This window comes from Pectinophora gossypiella, chromosome 23 (assembly GCF_024362695.1).
Source record: "Pectinophora gossypiella chromosome 23, ilPecGoss1.1, whole genome shotgun sequence".
Lineage (NCBI taxonomy): Eukaryota > Metazoa > Arthropoda > Insecta > Lepidoptera > Gelechiidae > Pectinophora > Pectinophora gossypiella.
In genome coordinates, this window is record NC_065426.1 from 1,529,761 (window position 1) to 1,550,010 (window position 20,250).

A 20,250-nucleotide genomic window follows, 5' to 3' on the forward strand; every position below is an offset into this window, starting at 1 on the left:
AAGATCCAGCAGTATTTTCATACTCGACATGACGTTCCGATCACACGTCCTATACTTCATTTTTATCCCCGAGGCATTTTCTGGAAAAACGAAAATTTTGTATGGCGGCCATCTTGTTTTTCCGCCATTTTGATTTTTTTTCACCGGCACATAAATTTGACCAATATTTAAATAGGTATCGTGAAAACTAAAAAGTTCCACGTGCGATAGTTTCACCAGGCCGTAGGGTGTCTCCCTGATGCGGAGCAGTTTTTCAAGATCGAGAAGTATTTCCATACTCAACAAGACGTTCCGATTACAACCTTATTCACAGTTTTTACCCCCGAGGCATTTTCTGGAAAAACATTTTTTTGTATGGCGGCCATCTTGTTTTTCCGCCATTTTGATTTTTTTTCACCAGTGATTGAATTTGACCAGGAATTAAGTAGGTTTTGTGGAAAAAGAATCGTTCTAGGTGCGATAGTTGCGCCAGGCCGTAGGGTGTCTTCCTGATGCGGAGCAGTTTTCCAAGATCTGGAAGTTTTCCCATACTCACCGGAAGGTCCAGATCACATTCCCCATACACCATTTTTACCCCCCGACGCTCCTTCTGGGAGAACAATTATGTCAGTGAGTGAGTGAGTGAGTCAGTCAGTCAGTGGGTTTGTAGCTATATATATTATAATAACTAGATGGTGCTAAGTGCGCTCGCTGCTAAAGCAGCTTCGCGGGCGTTGTATGTGGATTGACGTTTTCGTATAGTTTGTTTCGCATCACAGATTTGTAATAACTATTAAGACAGACACAAAAAGAAATAAAAAAAATGTGTAGGATATTGTTGGTTTATTTTATGTTATCAAAAAAAAACATATAACATTATATTCTCTCTCTCTCCCTTGCATTGTTCCCATATGGTGGTGGGGTCTTTATTCCGAGTCTTTTCCTTCCACTTCGCTCTGTTGGATGTATCGTCTGCGGAAACATTGCAGGAACAAAGATCTTCTTTGATGACATCTGCTTCTTTGCCTTCTGTATTTCCTGTTAAAAATAAAATAATATTAATTTATTTATAATAACGTATAGATATAATATCCTTTTCTTAGTCGATAGCGATACGTTTTTGCCAAAGTGGTCGTGGTCGTCATGTAACGTACCTAGATTCTTGTCACTATTGATTGCTGGCTGTCACACTGCTGCATTCATTGAAGAAGCTACCGACATCAGGCTTGGTTGATATAATACTATTGTATTAATAATCTCCTACGCAGTTTTTTGCCTTCTGCATTTCCTATAAATAAAATATATATTAAATATTATATATAATTTCTTTTCCTTGGTCGATAGCGATACGTCTTTGCCAAAATAGTCGTGGTCGTCATATAACGTACCTCGATATCTTGTAACTTTTGATTGCTGGCTGTCACACTGCTGCGTGCATTGAAGGACTTCAGGCTTGGTCGATTTTATTCTATTGCAATCATAATCTCCTACACAGTTTATTGCACTCTGCATTTCCTGTGAATAAAATATATATTACATTTTTTTTTCCTTAGTCTATAGCGATACGTTTATGCCAAAGTGGTCGTGATCGTCATGTAACGTACCTCGACATCTTGTTACTTTTGATTGCTGGCTGTCACACTGCTGCATTCTTTGAATGAGCGGCCAACATCAGGCTTGGTTTATATAATACTATTGTATTAATGATCTCCTACGCAGTTTTTTTCCTTCTGCATTTCCTGTAAATAAAATATATAATTAAATATTATATGTAATTTATTTTCCTTAGTCGATAGCAATACGTTTTTGCCAAAATGTTGTGGTCGTTATGTAACGTACCTCGATATCTTGTTACTTTTGATTGCTGGCTGTCACACTGCTGCATTCATTGAAGGAGCTGGCAACATCAGGTTTGGTTTATATAATACTTTTGTATTAATGATCTCCTACGCAGTTTTTTGCCTTCTGCATTTCCTGTAAATAAAATATATAATTTATTTTCCTTAGTCGATAGCGATACGTTTTTGCCAAAATAGTCGTGGTCGTCATGAAACGTACTTGTAACTTTTGATTGTTGGCTGTCACACTGCTGCATTCATTGAAGGGGCTGCTGACTTCAGGCTTGGTCGATTTTATTCTATTGCAATCATGAACTCCTACATAGCTTATTGCCATCTGCATTTCCTGTAAATAAAATATATATATATTTTTTTTCCTTAGTCTATAGCGATACGTTTTTGCCAAAATAGTCGTGGTCGTCATGAAACGTACCTCGATATCTTGTAACTTTTGATTGCTGGCTGTCACACTGCTGCATTCATTGAAGGGGCTGCTGACTTCAGGCTTGGTCGATTTTATTCTATTGCAATCATGAACTCCTACACAGTTTATTGCCATCTGCATTTCCTGTAAATAAAATATATATATATTTTTTTTCCTTAGACTATAGCGATACGTTTTTGCCAAAGTGGTCGTGATCGTCATGTAACGTACCTCGATATCTTGTTACTTTTGATTGCTAGCTGTCACACTGCTGCATTCATTGAAATAGCGGCCAACATCAGGCTTGGTAGTACTATTGTATTAAAATCTCCTACGCAGTTTTTAGCATTGTGCATTTCCTGTTAAAAAAAAATAATGTTAATTTATATATATTAACTTTTATTTATAAATATATACATATATATATTAGGTGATTTCCAAACTACCCAGGAGGTACACCCAGTAGCTCGCTTTTTTTCATGTGGTTCCCCCGCTAATCGAGGCCGCATCCACCTACTTATATGAGAAGTAGGTTCTATCTAATGAGTTAGCAATAGTCATTCAATAAGCAGAGAAATGTGAAAGAAAAAGCAATTTTTAGCTAAGGAATTTAAAATAAAAAGCAATTTTCAGCAATTAGCATGCAATAAGCAAAGCAATTACTCAGTAATTGTCAAACATAAGCGAGTTGTATAATTTAAAGATATTATTGACAATAACAAACACGTACCGAGTTTGTTAATACTTACATTGAGTTATCATCGCTAAGTTGACCAAATTATTAGTACAGGTTATCACATTCACTAAATGAAAATATGTGTTTTTATCAATTGTAACAATGCTTGCATGACCTAACCAACCGTTGGTGTTGTGGACGCCAATCTTCAAGAGACAAGTGGACGGGTGTGAGGAAAACTGGCAAGATGAACACGTCGGTGTGGGTGCGACTGGTGCACGGGAGAGAAGTGGAGCTAGTTGGCAGATGGAATTAGGCATCACTCTCTTGCTTCAGTTAAGTTCCACTCAGATCAGGTGGGTTGTCGCATGGATGAACATCGCATGGGTTGGAGTAATTCGGAGTAGAACTGTCCATGTTGTTCCCTTCATCGTAGGCACTTCAGTGGACTGTGGGTCGATCAACAATAGTTACGTGAGTTGGCTGTCAAACCGATATGACGTGCCAGCCGAATCTAGCGACCAGGTATGCAGGGGATGGAGGTATCCTGTGGAGTAATCATATCAGCAAAGGTGAAAATGTCGATTGGGAGTGAAATGGAGGGAGAAGGAGAGCTGCAGTCAGCGGTCACGATCTTGCTGTAAATAGACTACATGCTCTGTTTACGTGTAGTTGTAACTGTTCGAAGTTAATTGAAAACGATCGATATGCAAATTCCTGTTTAATGAAACAAGTAATAAATGAACAGGCAGGTTTGTATTTTCGGTGTTTAAACCCTAAAGACCGTTGTTTGTTTATTGATTAGCAGTGGTATGATGAATTCTTGGATACTGATGAATGCTAATAAGCTAAGTATTTAAAACAAAATCACATTCAGAAGCACTAAAAACACATTAAATTAAAGAACGAAATAATACCGTATGAAATATTATTTAATATAATATAAAGGATGGAAAGAAGAAATGACGAGAATGCTATTTAGCGTGACATGGCTCTAACCAGATCAACTGGAAAACATAAAACCATGTAGTCCCTAAGTTTTTGTTTAGCTCATACACGATATTATGTTTTTTGAGGAACCGTCTCATGCGAAACAGTGTTCTATTGAAAAGTATTGTAAGAAGAAATGCAAAGAACACCATTTAGCGTGACATAGCTCTAACCAGATCCACTGGAAAACATAAAACCATGTAAAACCCTAAGTTTTAGTTTAGCTCATACACGATATTATGTTTTTTGAGGAACCGTCTCATGCGAAACAGTGTTCTATTGAAAAGTATTGTAAGAAGAAATGCAAAGAACACCATTTAGCGTGACATAGCTCTAACCAGATCCACTGGAAAACATAAAACCATATAAAACCTAAGTTTTAGTTTAGCTCATACACGATATTATGTTTTTTGAGGAACCGTCTCATGCGAAACAGTGTTCTATTGAAAAGTATTGTAAGAAGAAATGCAAAGAACACCATTTAGCGTGACATAGCTCTAACCAGATCCACTGGAAAACATAAAACCATGTAAAACCCTAAGTTTTAGTTTAGCTCATACACGATATTATGTTTTTTGAGGAACCGTCTCATGCGAAACAGTGTTCTATTGAAAAGTATTGCAAGAAGAAATACAGAAAACACCATTTAGCGTGACATAGCTCTAACCAGATCCACTGGAAAACATAAAACCATATAAAACCTAAGTTTTAGTTTAGCTCATACACGATATTATGTTTTTTGAGGAACCGTCTCATGAGAAACAGTGTTCTATTGAAAAGTATTGTAAGAAGAAATGCAAAGAACACCATTTAGCGTGACATAGCTCTAACCAGATCCACTGGAAAACATAAAACCATGTAAAACCCTAAGTTTTAGTTTAGCTCATACACGATATTATGTTTTTTGAGGAACCGTCTCATGCGAAACAGTGTTCTATTGAAAAGTATTGCAAGAAGAAATACAGAAAACACAATTTAGCGTGACATAGCTCTAACCAGATCCACTGGAAAACATAAAACCATATAAAACCTAAGTTTTAGTTTAGCTCATACACGATATTATGTTTTTTGAGGAACCGTCTCATGCGAAACAGTGTTCTATTGAAAAGTATTGTAAGAAGAAATGCAAAGAACACCATTTAGCGTGACATAGCTCTAACCAGATCCACTGGAAAACATAAAACCATGTAAAACCCTAAGTTTTAGTTTAGCTCATACACGATATTATGTTTTTTGAGGAACCGTCTCATGCGAAACAGTGTTCTATTGAAAAGTATTGCAAGAAGAAATACAGAAAACACAATTTAGCGTGACATAGCTCTAACCAGATCCACTGGAAAACATAAAACCATATAAAACCTAAGTTTTAGTTTAGCTCATACACGATATTATGTTTTTTGAGGAACCGTCTCATGCGAAACAGTGTTCTATTGAAAAGTATTGTAAGAAGAAATGCAAAGAACACCATTTAGCGTGACATAGCTCTAACCAGATCCACTGGAAAACATAAAACCATGTAAAACCCTAAGTTTTAGTTTAGCTCATACACGATATTATGTTTTTTGAGGAACCGTCTCATGCGAAACAGTGTTCTATTGAAAAGTATTGCAAGAAGAAATACAGAAAACACCATTTTGCGTGACATGGCTCTAACCAGATCCACTGGAAAACATAAAACCATATAAAACCTAAGTTTTAGTTTAGCTCATACACGATATTATGTTTTTTGAGGAACCGTCTCATGCGAAACAGTGTTCTATTGAAAAGTATTGTAAGAAGAAATGCAAAGAACACCATTTAGCGTGACATAGCTCTAACCAGAACCACTGGAAAACATAAAACCATATAAAACCTAAGTTTTAGTTTAGCTCATACACGATATTATGTTTTTTGAGGAACCGTCTCATGCGAAACAGTGTTCTATTGAAAAGTATTGTAACAAGAAATGCAAAGAACACCATTTAGCGTGACATAGCTCTAACCAGATCCACTGGAAAACATAAAACCATGTAAAACCCTAAGTTTTAGTTTAGCTCATACACGATATTATGTTTTTTGAGGAACCGTCTCATGCGAAACAGTGTTCTATTGAAAAGTATTGCAAGAAGAAATACAGAAAACACAATTTAGCGTGACATAGCTCTAACCAGATCCACTGGAAAACATAAAACCATATAAAACCTAAGTTTTAGTTTAGCTCATACACGATATTATGTTTTTTGAGGAACCGTCTCATGAGAAACAGTGTTCTATTGAAAAGTATTGTAAGAAGAAATGCAAAGAACACCATTTAGCGTGACATAGCTCTAACCAGATCCACTGGAAAACATAAAACCATGTAAAACCCTAAGTTTTAGTTTAGCTCATACACGATATTATGTTTTTTGAGGAACCGTCTCATGCGAAACAGTGTTCTATTGAAAAGTATTGCAAGAAGAAATACAGAAAACACCATTTTGCGTGACATGGCTCTAACCAGATCCACTGGAAAACATAAAACCATATAAAACCTAAGTTTTAGTTTAGCTCATACACGATATTATGTTTTTTGAGGAACCGTCTCATGCGAAACAGTGTTCTATTGAAAAGTATTGTAAGAAGAAATGCAAAGAACACCATTTAGCGTGACATAGCTCTAACCAGATCCACTGGAAAACATAAAACCATGTAAAACCCTAAGTTTTAGTTTAGCTCATACACGATATTATGTTTTTTGAGGAACCGTCTCATGCGAAACAGTGTTCTATTGAAAAGTATTGTAAGAAGAAATGCAAAGAACACCATTTAGCGTGACATAGCTCTAACCAGATCCACTGGAAAACATAAAACCATATAAAACCTAAGTTTTAGTTTAGCTCATACACGATATTATGTTTTTTGAGGAACCGTCTCATGCGAAACAGTGTTCTATTGAAAAGTATTGTAAGAAGAAATGCAAAGAACACCATTTAGCGTGACATAGCTCTAACCAGATCCACTGGAAAACATAAAACCATGTAAAACCCTAAGTTTTAGTTTAGCTCATACACGATATTATGTTTTTTGAGGAACCGTCTCATGCGAAACAGTGTTCTATTGAAAAGTATTGCAAGAAGAAATACAGAAAACACAATTTAGCGTGACATAGCTCTAACCAGATCCACTGGAAAACATAAAACCATATAAAACCTAAGTTTTAGTTTAGCTCATACACGATATTATGTTTTTTGAGGAACCGTCTCATGCGAAACAGTGTTCTATTGAAAAGTATTGTAAGAAGAAATGCAAAGAACACCATTTAGCGTGACATAGCTCTAACCAGATCCACTGGAAAACATAAAACCATGTAAAACCCTAAGTTTTAGTTTAGCTCATACACGATATTATGTTTTTTGAGGAACCGTCTCATGCGAAACAGTGTTCTATTGAAAAGTATTGTAAGAAGAAATGCAAAGAACACCATTTAGCGTGACATAGCTCTAACCAGAACCACTGGAAAACATAAAACCATATAAAACCTAAGTTTTTGTTTAGCTCATACACGATATTATGTTTTTTGAGGAACCGTCTCATGCGAAACAGTGTTCTATTGAAAAGTATTGTAACAAGAAATGCAAAGAACACCATTTAGCGTGACATAGCTCTAACCAGATCCACTGGAAAACATAAAACCATGTAAAACCCTAAGTTTTAGTTTAGCTCATACACGATATTATGTTTTTTGAGGAACCGTCTCATGCGAAACAGTGTTCTATTGAAAAGTATTGTAAGAAGAAATGCAAAGAACACCATTTAGCGTGACATAGCTCTAACCAGATCCACTGGAAAACATAAAACCATATAAAACCTAAGTTTTAGTTTAGCTCATACACGATATTATGTTTTTTGAGGAACCGTCTCATGCGAAACAGTGTTCTATTGAAAAGTATTGTAAGAAGAAATGCAAAGAACACCATTTAGCGTGACATAGCTCTAACCAGATCCACTGGAAAACATAAAACCATATAAAACCTAAGTTTTTGTTTAGCTCATACACGATATTATGTTTTTTGAGGAACCGTCTCATGCGAAACAGTGTTCTATTGAAAAGTATAGTAAGAAGAAATGCAAAGAACACCATTTAGCGTGACATAGCTCTAACCAGATCCACTGGAAAACATAAAACCATATAAACCCTAAGTTTTTGTTTAGCTCATACACGATATTATGTTTTTTGAGGAACCGTCTCATGCGAAACAGTGTTCTATTGAAAAGTATTGTAAGAAGAAATGCAAAAAACACCATTTAGCGTGACATAGCTCTAACCAGATCCACTGGAAAACATAAAACCATATAAAACCTAAGTTTTTGTTTAGCTCATACACGATATTATGTTTTTTGAGGAACCGTCTCATGCGAAACAGTGTTCTATTGAAAAGTATAGTAAGAAGAAATGCAAAGAACACCATTTAGCGTGACATAGCTCTAACCAGATCCACTGGAAAACATAAAACCATATAAAACCTAAGTTTTAGTTTAGCTCATACACGATATTATGTTTTTTGAGGAACCGTCTCATGCGAAACAGTGTTCTATTGAAAAGTATAGTAAGAAGAAATGCAAAGAATACAATTTAGCGTGACATAGCTCTAACCAGATCCACTGGAAAACATAAAACCATATAAAACCTATGTTTTTGTTTAGCTCATACACGATATTATGTTTTTTGAGGAACCGTCTCATGCGAAACAGTGTTCTATTGAAAAGTATAGTAAGAAGAAATGCAAAGAACACCATTTAGCGTGACATAGCTCTAACCAGATCCACTGGAAAACATAAAACCATATAAAACCTAAGTTTTTGTTTAGCTCATACACGATATTATGTTTTTTGAGGAACCGTCTCATGCGAAACAGTGTTCTATTGAAAAGTAATGTAAGAAGAAATGCAAAGAATACTATTTAGCGTGACATAGCTCTAACCAGATCCACTGGAAAACATAAAACCATGTAATCCCTAAGTTTTTATTCTGCACTTACTATGTATATTATCATTGTGATATTCATGGTAAGTTGGATTTACTGTAGGTGTATGCAAATTAATAACAAGCATAGTTGTTTGTTATTTGCGTCATTATAAGTAAATAAATAACGAATGTAGACTTAAAAAATAAAACGTAGGTAGTATGTTGACTGTACACATATGAATTAAACTATATGCAGTTACTTTCATTTCTAATAACATTTGGTGTATTTGGTAACATTTAAAACTAAACAATTTTACCAGAATATATAAAAAAATATGACTCGCTTTCTATTTTTTTAACTAAAGGTGTTTTCTTTTACCTTTCAATTTTTAAGTATTTTTTTTTTGTTTTAGCCATATTTGATTTGAAAATTTGAATATCAAAGTTTCACGTTGTTAGGTAGTGCTTTCTTCTCCAATTATTGTTTTTCCAAGTAGTAGGTATTTTCTAGCAATTTCACTTTATTTAGCCTGTATACATGTATTAATTACTTTATGTATGTTTTTGTATCGATGAGTGATCATTCTTCTGTCAATACTGGTGAGACCCGCTTGTGGGAGGCCAGAAATTGACATGATCAAATTTGTTTTTGAATTTGCTTAGAATGGTATAGAACATTCATTGTTGATTATAGGCTTAATTATTTTTACATACACCATTAAAGGTAAAGCATGGTCGTACTTAATATCCTCCTGCGGCTTAGATTTTCAAACACAATAGCGAAACAATGGGATTTGGTTTAAGGACTTTTTTCATGTTTAGCCCATCTGACAGTCGTCGTATTTACCCATGTTTATGAATGAAAATATTGTTCGTCACTGCCGGATACAGGTAATTATTGACCTATTTTATTCCACAACACAATAAATAATGTTCTAAATAACACTTTTCATTTATATATTTGTAGCCACAAATCTGTGCAATTGATGATGCGTCTTTGCTGACACAATGACGATGACGATTCATACACCATTGAATGCTAATGTATAATATTATACTGTACTGATTCGACGTACCATAACACATATTCTTTATTCTGTCCGTTCCATTACAGGACACGCGAGTTGTACTATGTAGCGTTTATGTGTACTCATTAATCGATTTCCAGCTTGGCATTTGTTTAAGTTTTTGAATCTTTCTTCGAGCAGACATTTGTAGTAATGTTATTTCTTAAAGTTTCCTTGATGATGAGTAAACAGGCATCCGGGTAGTTTCCTTTCTTCCTTATATTTATTATTTAAGGCGTATATTTTTTTGTTTGTTTACTTAATTCTAACTTAAGTTACTAATATACGCTAGTATAAAATATTCTTTAGTACAATTTTAATGGAACTTATATTTATTTACAAATCAATATAATTTGCAAATGTTAAATACATTAAAATGTATACACTACACATTACACAAATTTAATCGGTTATAAAAACTTATTTTTCATTATACATTTATTTTCCTGAATTAATGCATGAAAATATCAAGTCATAAAATAGCTAATCCAACTTACCATGAATATCGTATTTTTTTTATTATTTTAGTAAATATATTTTGCTTACAGCTTAGTGAATGATAAAAAATAAGTGACTAAAATGACAAAGATAAATTTTACTTAATGTAAGTTAGGTATTGGGTAAAATGCTTTTGAATGATGATTTGTTTAAATATACTCGTTGAAGTATAATTACTGCATAACTTATTGCTTTAAGTTGAGAAAGTAGCACTTAGGAGAAAAATGTATCAATAAACATCATTGGTATCTTCATCGAAATATTTTAGTATTAATTTATTGTTTATATACGCACTTAAATTTGGTAACAATATTATTTGTAAAGCGTTAGCGTTATAAAGTAAAAAATGAACATCAATAAATCATACGTTTACTTACAAAAAACAAACAGTTTTAGTGCTTAAACACTGAAACAGAATTCTTTTCAAATAACTTCGAACAATTACCACTTTAATACACCTAAACTAAACATTGTCCATGTACAGCGAGATCCTGAATACTGATTACAGTTTCCGTACTCCCTCCTTTCCAGTCCTAAGCGACATTCAAACCTTCACTGACACGATCATTCCACAGGATACGTCCATCCCTTGTATCCCAGATCGCAAGAATCGGCTAGCACGGCATAGCAGCTTGACAGCTAAAACTCACGCAACCATTGTTGATCGACCTACAAAATCCACCGAAAATGCCTACGACGATGGGAACGACACCGACAGTTCTACTCCGGATCATTCCAACCTGCGACATTCATCCATATGACAGCTTACTTGATCTGAGTGGAACTCAGCTAAAGCAATCGAGTGATACCTGCCTCCATCTTCCAGCCAGCTCCACTTCACTCCCATGCACCGGTCGCACCCGCAGCCAAGTGTTCATCCTGCCAGTTCCCTTCACGCCCGTTCTCTCGTCCCCTAAAGATGAGCCTCCACAGCGTTAACGGCTGGGAAGGGCATGTACACATTGCCAATTGATTAACACACATTTTAATTCAGTGATTGTGACTAATAAAATGGTAAACCTAGCTTTGAAATTCAATGTAACCATCATCAAATCGAGTGCAAGCTTGTTAAAGTCAGTTCTATCGTTAAATTATACGAAAAGAAGAAAAAACAAGATAGAATGAATATAAATAATAATAAATAATTCGCAATATACGATAATTTCAGCACATGATTTATCCGATCTAAAAAAACCCAATAAGCTTAATAACAGAGATGAACTGTTCAGTCTTTTCAAGAAGTGCCACCCTAAATAAAGTTACGTTAAACTTAAAAGTTCTGATATGATAACGTTATTCGAGAAAGGTTGGTCATTTTCGATTCGGTGCCTGGGTAGTAGTACTTTTATGTCACGTCTTTCGCGAACGCGACCTAAAGCTACATACAGTTGACCGTGACTAAACATGTCAGATCTAAGATCGACCCCAACGCGACTAATCGTTTGACCCTGGCTCTTGTGAATAGTCATTGCATAACACACCTGCAATGGGAATTGACGGCGACACATCTCGTAAGGGCTGTTATGTTCTATAGGCGCTTTAAAAAGAATTCGAGGGATCAAATAATCTCCTAGTTCACCTTGTTTCCGAACTTTAATAATATATGGAGATGTTTCAACAACTATTACTTTGGTGCCATTTACTAAGCCGTCCGCGAAACTAAGATTACGCGTGATTACACAAACACATTCTAATTTTAATTGCAAATCGAAATCTGGAACACCTTGTGGTCGAAGTGTATGTAAAAATTCGGGACTAAAATATACTTGATCAGCGTTGTCGCTTAAAATTTTGTCTATGGCATAAAAATGTAATACTTCTCCTGGTAGTTTGTCTAAAATAACGGCATTAATTTCTCTAACTGCATCGTTACGGGTGCATAGAATCGCTCTGAAGGAGCATACGCCTGGCTCAGTAAGAGTAACTTCTGGGAATACAAAATCAATTAAATCTTCTAATTCAGTAACATAATCAATGGATTCAAGTTGGACTAATTGCAAATCATTATTATTTGTTTCTAATCTAAGAGTAGGTAATAAATTTGAACCCAGTTTTAAAAGAAAATCTGCATACTGTGCGTCATCCTTACATCTCTGTGAAGTTACCAAACTAAATTTTTTCAATTGTTTCCAAATAGGTGAAGTTTTTAGTGACGCGTTTAATATATCAAAATTCGTTCGTGCTTCTGGGACTACTGGAGGAATTTGACGAAAATCTCCTGCAAAAATAATTATTTTAGAACCAAAAATTTTGTCTGACCTCATCAAATCCTGCAATGATCTATTTAATAAATTTATAAGGTATTTATGAGCCATCGGCGCTTCATCATACACAATGAGATTAGAATTATAAATCAATTCAGCTCTTTGAGTACCATTTGAGATGTTCCAGTATCCGCTATCATCTAATAGATGTAAAGGAAATCTAAACAAGGAATGAGCCGTCATTCCGTTTGTGTAATTTTGAGCAGCAATTGCAGACGATGCACAGGTTAAAGCTATACCTTTAAGGTTACCGCGGATATATGCAGTTATGACCTTCAATAAAAGCGTTTTTCCGGTGCCGGCCGGACCATCGATAAAAATCGCACAGTTGTTGGATTCTCGGTAAACACTATCAACGCAAAGCTTTTCCACGTAATCGAATACGGCACGTTGATCGGGAGATAACTGTGGCAACCACTCTTCTACGTATGATTTCAAACTATCTAAATCATATTCAGTGCGTTCCCTATCTAACTCCGTTGACCTATAAATTACTTCCGGCAAACCTTGTTCTATTAACGAAGTTCCGTGTCTGCGTAGCATTCTATCTATTTGGATGAGGCACATGTTAAACGCGTTTTCTTCGTCATCTGGCACCCTATAAAGGAAATCTTCGGCCAATTGACGTTTATACGTGTTCCACAGTGACGCCACTGAGGCACCATTAACAGCCAGCGTTACAAAAAAGCTACGAAGTCGTGGTCCGGTTAAAAAAGTGGAAGCTTCTTCCATAGCCCGTTCATATTCGACTGAGTCGTCCGCAAGTCCTACGAATTTGGCAGCTTCTTGAAAAGTTTTGCAATTTGGACCTCCAATTTGAAGTAAATCCGCGAAACTACGACAAGGGTAAACACTTAAAAGAAGTCTTAAAAAGAACTGTTCACCTCTGTTCGGCGCGACCCAAAATAGACGCGCGACGAGCTCACCCCGCATTCTCCGCGTAAGAAATTTGCCGTTCTGCATTTGCACCGCCTGAACTGTCTTTAAACATGGATCTTTCGCATGAATGTTGTAAGTTTCGAAAAAGTCTAAGTAGGATACCCGATCAAACTCCTCAGTTAAAGGCCTACTGAAATAGTCTAAAAGATCTGAACCTGCATTATTAACTGCCTCGTTCGCGTGGCCAGGCTTAAAAAATACTGAATTTTGATCGGGCAAATGTACTGTTAACATTTTTACCGTAGGGTTCCTAGCTACAATATCAAATTCGAGAACACTCCACGCTGCTTCGCTAGAACTAATATATCGCTTAGTGACATATTGTTCGATTTCATCCTCACGATGTTCTTCATCAACAACGGCAATACGGGCTTCATCAGGTCCTTTTGTCATATATTTAAATAAATACTTAATTATAGCACGCTGTGTGGACACTTCTAAATTTATGTGAGCATCATATTTTAGGAGAAGAGCAGGATTATAAGGAACGACCCACAAATCATTAACTATTACGTCTCTGCCGCGATATTTAATAATCGCCTGATTTTTACTATTGCGACGTAAATGTATAAAACCTCTATCGTCACTGAAGGTGACTGGTGTTTCTTTTTTTGGAAAATATTTTAAACAGTTTTTTTTCTCACTATTCCAACACGGCAAATTAGTTCGGTAAGGAGGGCCGCATGGACCGTGTATCATGTGATCCATGACAACTTTGTATAATAAAGTTTGTGCTGGATCGGGTATGGTAGCTCGAACAAACTTATCAATATCCAGACTTTCTACTGGTCCACCACCTTCCACTCTAAAAGCAATATGCGCATGTGGTAGTCCTCTTTTTTGGAACTCTATAACATGCATTATATAAACAATTTTTCCGAACCATTTACCCGATTTTAAATCTTTTAATAACTCTCCGAGTTTTAAGTTGAAAACTCGAGCACAAGTAAGGGGGTCTTTTGATCGACCTGATAATGTTGAATTTTTTATTTCAGGCCAGTTGGGGTTACATGTTAAAGTTAAAAAATATGATGGTGGACCTAACCTGTTTACCATTGCTATAGCATCCAGGTATTTCTTTTTCATGTACCGTGGACCCCCTGTGAATGAGCTAGGTAAATAAATTTTACCAGGTTCTACTCCACCTTCTCCTAAAATAAACTCGTCATTAATTAATTCTTGGAGTGGAGCTACTCTTAGCCTGTTTTGTTGTTTTGTTTGGCTATTTTTCAAAAACCGCAAGCGTTCTTCTAAAACTCTACAAAACATATCGACTAACCACTCTTCAGATAAACGACCAAATATGCTAAATCGCGATTCGGATAAAAGTAAACAACGGACATATTTAACCTGATTAAGCTTATTGCCCTTATTATCTCTCATATCTGGATGCCAACCAGTATTTCCGTGAGGATATAAGAGAGGATACTGGAAAGTCTCGTATAAGGAATCCATTATATCTATTGTTCGAGGCCTACCGTCTGCTATCTTTTTGACTACAATACAGCGTGGAGAAAATTCTTCGCGGTCTGTACTAATAATTGCGGCAATTTCTTGACCAATAGGTTGATCTCCGAGGATGTTACCGTGAGTCGCACGAGTAGTTTTTTCGAACTTCAAGAAAGCTTCTGATGATACCTCTAAACTTAATCTTCTAAAACAATTTATGTATGGATTAACTGTGTGCATGAAACCTGTAATCATTCGAACTACCGATTTATCTAAACTTAATTCGCCAGCTAAACTTTCTCTTTCGCTACTGTCATTTATGTAAAAATTTATATTATTCGGACTTTCATTGTAAGATAAATCAAAGATACGGTGGTAAATACGTCCTTGAATTTTTAGAAAAGATATACCTTCTGGATGATGGTAACCGTGGGAAACACCTAGTGCCGAAAATGCAAAAATATTATTGTAAGCGCGTGGTCTATTTAAAAAAGCTTGATTTGTATAAAATTCTTCATTTAATGGGAGAAAATTCTGAACGTTATAGTCTCCTGAATGACAACACCATTGCCGACGAGATTTCTCTTCTTCGAACAATGGAGCATTACATCTTGGACATCTATATGTTTGCTCAGACAGAAGCGACGTATTTTTTAAATTATATAATCGAATAGTGCTGAGTTCATGTCCCTGCTTTTCACCTATTAAATTTTTTGAATATCTCAGCGGTGTTTCTATGTTACGACTATTTTCTGTGTATCTTTGTGCTGCTTTTTGGTTAATTTCGGGGTGGAGCTCGTAATAACGTTGAACGGCCTCGCGATGAACGTCTGGGTTGCGTTCGTTATAACGTTGAACGGCCTCGCGATGAACGTCTGGGTTGCGTTCGTTATAACGTTGAACGGCCTCGCGATGAACGTCTGGGTTGTGTTCATTATATCGTTGAACAGCCTTACGATGAACAGCGGGGTTTCTTTTTGTGTATTTCCTTACAGCTTCGCGGTGTGCGTTTTCTTTGCGCGGATTCGGTCCGCGTTTCTGTTTTTTGGGTCGGCCACCTTTATTTTTAACGCATTGATTTTCGACTTCATTATCAATTCTTTCTAATAGGACAACTGGTTTCAAAGTTGTCAATTTTAAATCATTTATAGAGTCATTATCAGAATTTTGCACAGAGGTTTTAAGTGGGGCCAGTGTTGACTGATAGTTCATCAAAATTGAATCTAAAGTTTGATTCACATTCAGTAATGGTGAAGATATTAAATCTACTAAAATGGACTGTGACGTTTCGGAACTAACCTGCGTTTCATTTTGCCATATAAGATCGTTATTTAATACTCTTAATCGAGTTAATGAGTATTCGGACCCGTCGTAAATTACATTCGCGAGCAAAAGTTTTGCTAGCGCTTCGGTTGAATTACATTTAAATAAACGTGCTACGTAAGGACCGTCCTCTGGTTTACCCTTTCCTATGTTAATGTTTTTGCTGTTAACCGCATGGCTGTTAAAGAAATAATATTCACCATTAAACCGCCAAAAACTAAAAGTATAACCCTGACCCGTAAACAATATGCTATCGGTACTGTCGTTGTGATTTGAATTGTTTACATTATAAGCGAATTGCGAATCAACAGTATAGTCATTTGTATTAAAAAACACTCTGTTGTCCAATATATTCTTTAACGTTAATAAACCTATGTCTTTATTCGCGGGGGTTGTGGGATACGTATTAGAAATGATCCAGTTGTCCTCCATGCTAACTATATGTACGACGTTACTCCCGACGCGAAGCTCATTGGGTAATTCATCTGGCATAAAATAACTGACACCCCTCTGAAGTAAATATTTTAATTGCATGTAAAGTGTATCCCCCATTTCTAAAATTTCATCAATTTCGGCAGTAGTGAAAGATGCGCGATTATGGAACACAGAATAAATTGAAGCGCAAGCTGAGATAACCGTACATTGCGAATTGTTACCTTCATACACATCGGAGCCTTGGTGTGTTAGACCTAATGAAGCAGTAAATGTTAGATATTAATGTATTTAATAGATAAGGTAATACACCCTATTACTGACACACCTACTAAATTTATTAGAAAAAAAAAAGAAAATTTTCCGTGTTATATAAACAAATATTAATATTCTATTCTAAAGCAATTTTTTGCAAGCGCCTTAACCTCAGTGTGAACATTAAAATTTGAGAAATGATTAGACCGTACCAATAATTTAAGGTGCTAATAATTAGGCAATTTACTATAAAAATATTCAGATATAAGATAACAGGGAATGCAATAATTAGTATAGGAAAATTAAAATAGGTACCTATTATTAAAAAATAATAATAAACTACACACATAAAATTTCAGTCGGATCAATAAACCTAGGTAGTGGTAGTGTGTAATCGTTGTCTTGATTTTTTTATAGTTAAAATGGCATTTGTTTAAGCACTTTTACACAATGCCGCCAATTCGTGCCGCACAAAGCAGCAAAGCAACCGCTGAGCATCAGCCAGTCGCGACAGTCATGTAGAGCAAGCACACTTTGTACTTGAACATCAAAAGTCGATATAATAAATTTGTCAACATTGCCATCGTAGCTGTGGCTAAAGTGAAAAAAATACGAAACGCCAACTTTACAATATACAAAATGGCATAACGGTTCTGTAAGTAATGATATGGTACATACAATAAAAAACTTATGGAATACTGAAACTATGAGTTTAAGACTATCAAATATCATTCTAAGCAACTATGTATCTCGAAAAAATACATACTTAAAATTACGTATATTTCCCGTTGGAATAGGCAGAGACCACGCAATTCCACTTACTACGATCCTGACACATCACTTTCGCTTCGACCACTCTTATGCACGCTCGCTGGTTCCCAGTACTCTTGACCGTGGCTTTTCTTTAAATATCCTGGAATTAATCGAGGTATGTACTACCTAGGCCTTCCTCTTCCGATTCTACCAATTATACCGGCATAATAAATCTTGTCCATGTCCAAACTATCTAAGCATTCTTTTGTCATTTCTCTTCACTACATCTTCTTTCACAATGGTCCTTTAGCACACTATTTTATGATTCAAAGTCATGTCACTCATACTCCTCAACGTTCTCATTAATAACCTTTTGTCAATATTAATAAAAGATTAAGCAATTAATTACATAATTGTAACATAAATATTTCATTTAGATAATAAACTGGCTTTAACTCCAATTTCATTCATATTCTCTCTCATAATCTGTTCTCTGCTTACCCCAATGGGAAAGAGGCGAGATATTATGTAGGTATGCAATGCAGCACTCTATTGACGGAATATTTCGAAGATTTATTATAAAATAACAGTAAAACGTACTACCACTGTGTACTATGTAATTTCAAAATTTAGATTCTAATGTATTCAACTAAATATTATTTCTGACTTTTTATTTGATAGATTTTGAAGTCAGTCAGTAAAAATATAATGTAGGTATATATACTATGTTATTTCAGACTAATACAGGTGAAGTATATTTGTCAAAAATTTAAAAAAAATCCAGGCAAGTGCGATTTCGACTCGCGCACCTAAGGTTCCGTCCACAGAAAAGGTCAGTAAAAAAAAATCTGATGGCGAAATCCAAGTATCTAGATATAAGACGATTGAGTTGAACATCACTTAAGCTATAGGCATCAAATAAAGAATAATAAATACTACGTTAGAATGGTCTGTCTCGCTCCTACTTATGCGTTAAACGTGTATTTATAATACATACTTACATACACAGAATTTTCCTTTACTAACCTTTTCCGTGGACGAAAGTTTAGGTACATGTACACATAATAATATAGTATAACATAACATAGTATATATACCTACATTATATTTTTACTGACTGACTTCAAAATCTATCAAATAAAAAGTCAGAAATAATATTTAGTTGAATACATTAGAATCTAAATTTTGAAATTACATTTTATTTGTTTTATTTGTAACTCGAGAGTGTCACTAATAATATTAATACGCCAGCGACCAGGTACCTTCGTTAACAAAACACTGGAATATAACATGTCTTATAATTTGTTTAATGTATGTAGTGTCCGACACACCCTTGACCGAACACAAGTTTCCTAATTTTTAACTGTTTTTCAACCATAAGTTGGAAATTTCTAAACCAATTTTGATGAGACTTGCATTATTTCCTATGTTGGACGATGCTTAATCCCATAAACAAGCATTATTGCAATACGATTTGTAGTTGCTAAGAAATGCATGGACAAACATACATGCATATATACGGAATTTGGCACACATTACAATATATGGGCCAAATTGATAACCTTTTTTTTGAAGTTGGTTAAAAATGGAATTAGATTATTTTCCTTCAGTCCCCACCACATGGTCATCAAGATATATAACCATAACCCTAACCATATTCAAAATATAGACAAACCTACATACACTCTTTGACAGTAATTTAAAAAAGTTTCTTGTAGACAAATGTTATTATAGCATTCAAACTTTTTTTTTCAGATATAAACTAAATACTTCAAAGCTTCGATATCTCTATCTCTATATACTTACTTGTTTGATACAATTTTGTAATTATAAATAGCTGTGTTATATAATTAAGTAGATAACTTTATAATAATTTTGTTACCTATTTACTAATTTCTATAATTCTTAGTTAGATAGTTAAAATATCTTATAATATTATTATAACATTGGTTATAGTTGTATTTAACCATCTGTAGTAACTTGTCACTTTGGATAAAATACCTACACTACTCCTACGCATAAAACAGACATACTTAGTTGGCTTTTTCACGATTTTAGAGAAAGGTTTAACTTTTCACACAGAATATTAATATAGTGACTGCTATAGCATAGAATAAGTAATAATACTATGGTCATAGGTTAACTTGTGTGTGTATTATAATTTGTTACAGACCTACTTATTACAGGTCATCTAATGAGTGATGTTACTGTTGTGCTACAACATGGGTTGCTGTCAAACCAGAATTACACTCGGATGGTTATAATTCAAAAAGGATTCAATCTTATTATTATTATCTATAGTCTTATGATCTCCATCTAAATTTATCATAGGTTAACTAACTTACTTCATATACCTACCAACCTACTTACTTAATTCTAAAAAAATATTAATAGTAATTAACTACCTATCGCCTATTCTAGTCACACAGCATAAGTAGG

At 35.0% G+C, this 20,250-nt stretch overlaps 1 long non-coding RNA gene across 2 annotated transcripts; it reads right to left on the reverse strand.

Moving 5' to 3' along the window:
• Positions 1-868: 868 nt before the first annotated feature.
• On the reverse strand, positions 869-2,917 carry LOC126377437 (uncharacterized). Of its 2 annotated transcripts, XR_007567851.1 has the most exons (7): positions 2,473-2,917; positions 2,251-2,385; positions 1,819-1,953; positions 1,584-1,718; positions 1,368-1,494; positions 1,134-1,267; positions 869-1,017 (listed from the first exon to the last, which is right to left on the reverse strand). It is a non-coding gene; the product is annotated as an uncharacterized LOC126377437 (long non-coding RNA). The 2 variants fall into 2 exon arrangements; XR_007567852.1 differs by lacking the exon at positions 1,819-1,953.
• Between the last annotated feature and the right edge of the window lie 17,333 nt (positions 2,918-20,250).